Raw genomic sequence first — 7,721 nt, 5'->3', positions numbered from 1 at the left:
TCTTAGTACTCTTGATCTTTACTTCTGTTGAGGTAACTATGCTGTCAATTGCGGATTTTGTTGAGATTGGATCCTAATGAAAAATTCTTGTTCATATGTTATGATATCTCACTGGTTCTTTTGCCATTATTAATTTTGGGGTAATAGCAGATAGTTATGATCCTATCTTTGAGTTAGGTTTCTGTAGTTACAAATTAATGTGATAAAATAAAACAAATTGTCATTAAAGTAATTCAAAGAACAAAAGCAAGGGAAAAACTAGAGTAGGAGATTTCTATTGTCAATAATTTAGTCCTTAAACCCTAGAGAGACTAGAGAGGCATTGAATTGGGCCAGATCCCACATCTTTTTCCTAAAGTCAGCACCTTTGAAATTCCTCTGGTTGATTTCCAACTTTGTGTAAACAGAATAACCAACAAAAAGGACTAGCTAAGGTACAACACTTTAGATTCTAATCTTATGCCAATACTGACCAAAATCCTCTTCCCGTCCAACTTAACATAATCCTTTGCCACATTGCTTTAGGTTCTAAAGGGATACTTTCGTAATTCACTGGCTAGAGAGGACATGCTTCTTGTGGGATCAATTTTCTACACAACTTGCCATTCTCACACATTTTCATGAAATAACCTCACACCAAACCAAATGAGAACTACCCCTCTTTATCTACTCTTTGTGAAAAAGAAAAACCTCATAATATTCTTCAATTTATTGCAAATTGAGGATGAGTGCTAAAGAAATACTGGATCAAAGAGACTCAAAAAAGGTTCTTCCATGCAAATAAGCATTTTTTAACCCTTTTTTATTTTATATTATTTTTTGTGAGAACTGTTTTCGAACCTTAAACCATTAACCCTAGAACAATTAAGATCTTGGATTATGACTCAAGGGGAAGTTTAGAAAAAGGTTGGTAAGACATCTCACACCCACTAAATTAGCCGGCAACATTAGTGTTGTTTGACTTCAAATTTCCCAACTACAGGTCTTCAATACCGCAACATTAGTATAAGATTGTGATTAATATCATCAAAGGTATTCTGTTGCGCCCCAGGCCAAGGATTTGGGATCCAGATTCATCTAACACGGGTCCTTTCATCATGCTTTGTACTAACATGCATCTTAGGAAAATTCTTGGGAGGTCACTCAACGAAAAATTGTTGGAGTTCCTATGACTGAGCCATCGAAAAAGGATGATGCACCTTGTTTAGCTTACTATAGTCAATACATAGGTGTAGTGACCAATCTTTTCTCTTCACATAAAAAACTGGTGCATCCTAGGGAAACACACACAAGCATATGAATCCCTTGTCAAGTAACTCTTGCAGCTGAATCTTAAGCTCTAATTTTGCTGAAGCGATTCTGTAAGGAGCTTTAGAGATAGGAGTAGGCCTTGGTTCTAACTCAATTGTAAAATCTATCGCTCTGCATGACCACAATTTTTGGGAGATTTTTTGGAAAGACGTCGGGATAATCTCTTACCACTGGCTTTGGACGACAAAGTGACCTCAACATCTCTAGTTTTAAACTTTAGAGATAGAAGTAGTTTCAGATTGAGATAGCTTTAGAGACAAGTATGGATGATGTTGTCAGATTGTAGGGGAATGTCAAGACTGTCAGTTGCGAAATCCAGATTCCAAATTTGGTTTGGGGGGCGCCACATCTCCTCTCTTTTAGGAGAAGCAGATAGCTTCATCAACAATGTGAAGATGGGTAAGATGAACTATCCTTTCCTTCATTGAATCCTTCAGCTAAACTGATCTCTAAAACCCTAGGTAACAAAATTTTCAAGGACATTAGCAATCAAACGGAAGCCCTACCTAGTTGAACTTGCAAATGATATTCATTTAACAATCTACATAACAACATTTGTAGTTAGGGGCCTTATGGTGTGTTTGAAGTCATAATGCATCTCCCGTCTTTGTTAGTTCTCTTGGCATTGTTTATAACTTATACTACAATATTTTTCCCTCTCGAATCTTTTCTCCTACTCTGCCTGTCACCCTGTCTTGGAATGGTAACTTTCCTAAAAGGGGATGTAGGAGATGGCCTTGTTTAGTGTGGATGAAGGGATATATTTTCTCAACCAAAGTAGTTCCAATTCTTAAATGCAATGTTTGGATGGGTTACGCATCCTTGTTCAGCTTAGAGCACCAGGAAACTTATCCTGGTCAAAAAAGGTCATGATCTAAACATAGCTTTTCCTCTGCCCTCCTTTGCTTCTAGGAAGTGCTTATAGGCTTCAATTCCATGAGTCTTTTCTTATCAGAGTAATGATTTGATCCATTTAATGTTGTATCTTGCGTTGAGCCAAACATCAGCCTAACTGGAGTTTTTTCTTTTACGGCAAAGTATTGCTGGCATTGGAATGGATAGTATAGAAAACAGAAGCCTGCGGAATGGTTAGTTTGAGAATCAAAATTGCTGAAAATGAGAAGTTTTGTGTTATTAGTAGGTGAGGAGTTGTGAGATATTAGAATAGTTTGTACACAATTAGAAAGCTTGAGAAGAGAAGGCAAGAAAAGTTTTGGAACTCGATTTCATCAACTTTCATTAATTTTATGAAAACATATCAAATTCAACATCTTGTTGGTTCTTGGATTTACGTATTTTCCTTTGTTTTAAATATGCGAACTCTTATAATATTGAAAAATGCACTAAAGTTATGAAACTATATGATTTTTGTTCTATAATTCTATTAGATTTGGAAGCTATACATGTGCTAAAAAAACAAAACTTGGTTTTCAGATTAAAGTTGAGTTGCCATCTTGATTTAAGAATTAAAAAAGTAAATGTAAAAAGTTTTAGTTTCGTGGAACAAACACTTTTACAGCTTAGGTGTGATTGGTGCAATTTTATAATTTTGAAAAGTTATGTTTGTACTAACGTATGTTTGGATTCAGTTTGAAAATAAATGAAAGAGTTGTACATTGAAATTAAATATGCATAGATATTTAAAATATCTTTTACAAATGTTCATGAAACATAACATATTGAAGGGTTACATAATTTATTTTGTTGGGGGACATCTCCCAAACTTGATGAAAGTATCCATAGTTCTAACATTGATATTAAATCTCCAACGTAAAAAATGTCATTTATTTTATTCTATATGAATAAAATATATATTAATAGTACTATCGATAACATAGCTCGAGTGTGAAAGAACTTATATGGATAACACCGTTGTTGCTTCAATTTATGGTGGCTAGTAGCTTAAAATTTAATATTCTACAGATTTTCTTACATTCAAATATTGTTAAATATTCTTTCATTAAATTAGTAAGTGTGTAAATTGGTATTTCATACTTACAGATGTAAGATAAATTTCTTGATGATTGACTTTTTTCTTTTTTTTTTGTAAAACTATTAATTGTTAGAATAAAAATGGGTTTGAAGCTTGTGTAAATAAGTTTATGGGAAATTAAACCTAATTGGGATGATGGTTTATTTTAACATAATATATATTATTTAGGTAAATAATGCCTAAAGAAAGTGAGGACGAAAAAGATTTGACAAAAAAAAAAAAAGATGCGGACCAAGAACTAGGATTCCATTAGAGGATGAAAATTGTAGATTTAGTTTACGTTTTCTATCTAAGATTTATAAATTTTGTTACTAACCATATTTTGACAAGTCATTGACTTAAAAAAGATATATAATCTTTGTTACTAACTATATTTTAGATAAGTTATTGACGTGATGGTTTTCTGTCGTTAGTATATCTTGGGTTTAATTTTCGACGACATTACTTTTTTTTTTTTTTTGTTTTTTATTTGTCTTTTATTTTTTAACTTTTGTTATTTTCTATTTGTGAATTAGTGTTTTTTTTTTCTTTTTGTCTTAATTTTCACTTTTTTTTTTTTAACTAAATTTTCTTTTTCAGTTTTGATATATAACTTATATAATTTCTAAGTTTAAACGTTAGATGGAAATTGGGAAGCAAGTCTACTATTTTCACCCTCTGATGTGGACGATATTTTTAGAATAAATTTGCTTATGATCATGTTTTTGTCATTTCTTTACCCAACTCTATTATTTCTAGAATTAAGTTAAGCATGGAAATAACCTTACTAAAAATTTCTTAAATAAAGGACCAAAATTTCCCCATAATATTCCATGTTCTCACCTGAGGTCACTTTTTGAACTTTCACTAAACATTTTGAAGGTAAAGCAGATCCAATGTTAAATATATAAAAATTAAAATGAACATTTTAAAAATATTAAGATCAAAATAAACCAAATTTACACATAATAGAATCACATTCTTTCATATTTATACTTGATTAATCATTTCTTTTATTTTAAAATATCAATTGATTAAAGGTCCATTAAAAGATTAATTGAAAGTTTAAAGCTACATCAAAATTATACGAATCTAAAATATAACAATATATGATATTTTTGTCATCTCATCTAAACTTAACATGGTCCAAAATCATTTTGCTTTTCTACTTTGTACTTTCAAAAAATTTCTTCTTTTCCCTCTTTTGATCATCACCCACTATTCCTTCTCTAATATCTACTTTGTGATTTATGTCATTCTCATCTTTAACAATCACATTTTTTAAAGATCATTAAAGTATTGTTTCATATATTATATCAATGATTTAAAAAAAATATATATAATAGTAATATAAATATGTTTCAACCACATGAATTATGTTTTTTTTTTTTTCAGTTTAAAAAATTTGTAAATTTGCCAACTAGTTTTGTCAACTATTATAAATTTTGATTTTCAATTGAACTTTGGTTAAAGCACGCAAACATCCAACGTATTATACTATTCTATAATGATGCTTCATTCTACAACATACATGTTACCTCGGTCTTATAATAATGTATATAAGTATTATCATATACTTGACTAAATACAAAAATAAGCTCAAATCTCTTTTGACTTATGAACTTTTAAATTTTTTATATCAATCCTTGAACTCTTGAAAATAATAGTGATTTTAGTCTTTACTTTGTCCATTGAAAATGAAAATTCTCGACTTCGTATAGCGATTAGTGAAGATGTTATTATTTATTATCCAAAGTCATCTTATCCTATACGGTAAATAATTAATAACAAAACAATGGTAATAGTTAAAATATTCTTTTAAATAAAGCTAAAGGCTTAAAATCGATATTTGAAAAACTTTAGGTTTTTTTTTTTTTTGATGAAAAAAATTGTAAAGTTGGAAGAAAAAGTGATTGCTTTTATTATTAAAACAAAAAAGAAAAATATTCTTTACTAGGAACTTGAAAGCACTTGCAAATATGTTAACGTGCTTTCCACACCTCTTTCTTCCCCCCCCCCCCCCCCCCCCCCCAAATTAAAAGGCCTACTAATATATATATATATATATATATATATATATATATATATATATATATATATATATATATATATATATATATATATATATATATTATGTTATAGTTTTTTAAGAAAGAAATTTTAATTTGAAGGCATGCATGGTTTAATACATGCATGTCAAAGGCTCATATGATTTTTATATATTAATGGTTTCAATATTTCAATTTTGTTTTTAGTAATTTTTTCTAAAATTAAAATTTACTAAAATGTCTTTGTCGTTGACAATGAGCAACAAAAATCTAATTAATATACATTAATCACACCTCAAAGTTAATAACATATTATAGTTCGTATATATATATATAACCAATATTTATGTATTGCTATTCAAACAAAATGATCATGTCTTACTTTAATTGAAGCTACAATCTTCTGGTTTTTATCAACTAATGTGAGTATTACCAAATTTGCATTTCAATACAAGAGTATCATCTCATTGAGCACAGTCATTCTCATTATATATATATATATATATATATATCATAATCTGGTTAAATTAAAATTGATAATTACTATGAGAAATTTTTCATAGACGACATATGTATATCGTCTTTTATTAGTGAGAATTTTGATGTTTGATTCAAAAGAAAGAGTAACTATCTTATCGTTAAAACTATGTATTGGAATAAATGGTATGCCACTATTTCACTAAAAAGTTACATCTTTTCAATTCCTTAAGTTCTATTCTTTCTTGAATAGATATCTTTTAAAATACTAACCAACTTGAAAACGAGACGCTCTATCTCAAACAACCACAAGTTAGTTTATAAATATGTTTGTTCTTCAAATTGTATTTTTACTTTTCTTTAAATTTAAAGGAAAGTAAATCTATTGAATAAACATTTTTACCTCGTACAATAAATAAACATGTTGAAGTTTAGTTTATTCCATAAAGTAGGGTATGTTGAATCTTGTGGACAAGGGGTTAAGCTTCCATAAGAAATATAATATAATATGTTTTATAATTATGGTGAGACAATTAAGTTTAAAACTCAAACACCAGAACGAGTAGCATTATCTTTAGGAGAGTATAACATAAATTCATTTGACTTAGATTCTCTCTTATACATAAGGTTTTGTATGATATTTTGTGATATTATCTATCCTTAAAAGATGAAAAGTTTATTTATTTCGGGATTTTGACTTTTATTAACTTTTTAAACATATTTATATTAAACATTTCAAACACTTTTATGAATAAAAATGACCATGTTAGATGCACTTTTGTTTAAATTATTAATAAAAACAATTTTTTTTTAAAAAAAATTAATAATAAAGAAGAGAAAAAACAAGGTCAATGTGGAGGGTAATGACAAAAGATTAGGATTAACATTCTTAAGTTTTAAATTCATTTATGGGAGTTGTTGGGGTATTTGAGGCTTTTAATGAATTGGAAGTTCTGTTTAATTTATGTTATGTATTAAAAAAATGAAGAGAAAGAAGACATGAAATGATGATAGGTTTTGTCATTTTAGAGGAAGAAATTAAATGGTTTGAAATGCCATTAATAAATAAAGTTATCCTAAGACCTTCACTTGTCAATGGAGAGGGAATGTGACCACATAATAAAACATATACTACAACTCATACAAACTTAATTAATCATATATTTAGTGATTCTTTATCTCTCTCTCTCTCTCTTTCTTAATGAGAATGAAAACCAACAAAATTTTAGATCAACTTTCTCTATCACCTTATAAAAAAATTAAATAAGAGAAACCCTTCTATTTTCACCATCAAATTAATATTTCCATGTTTTTTTTTTTTTTAAATTTGGGTATAATTTCATAGGAGGGAGAGATCGAGGAAGAAAGATATACTTCATAATAAAATAATGTAATTTGTCCAAATAAACTCAACTTGCCTATATTTTTAGTTGAAATTAAACATATAATTTAGTATTGGGTATAATTTCACTAGGTTTCAAAATATTATACTTTTAGTTGGATTCAAATTAATCCTTAAGGTTGAAATGTTATTATAATTTTACTTTTGAGATTTGAATTTAGTTTCAATGTAGTGTTAATGTTTGTTGATGGAAAAATTTGGTCAAATTAACAAACTCACTTTTAAGTTTCGTTGTTTGCCACTAATAGTAAATTTGTAATTTGGAGAGAAAGTTATCTATAAAATAGATAAAATAGCATATCAGTGTGCTTGCCACGGGCACTCCAAAGATTGAAATATATCTAGCACAGCGGTGCAAACAATGAAGGAAGCAATCAGATGAACTTACTTACTTTCATACGGGTTATCTTACTCCATCTATAATAGAGTTATGTGTCGGGTTCTTTTGTCCCTTTTAACATTAAGATTCTATCTCATTTATCCCTTTGAGAGCATGATAGTTGAGGGTTGG

Source organism: Cucumis melo, chromosome 5 (genome assembly GCF_025177605.1).
Source record: "Cucumis melo cultivar AY chromosome 5, USDA_Cmelo_AY_1.0, whole genome shotgun sequence".
Taxonomy (NCBI): Eukaryota; Viridiplantae; Streptophyta; class Magnoliopsida; order Cucurbitales; family Cucurbitaceae; genus Cucumis; species Cucumis melo.
This window is presented reverse-complemented; position numbering follows the sequence as displayed.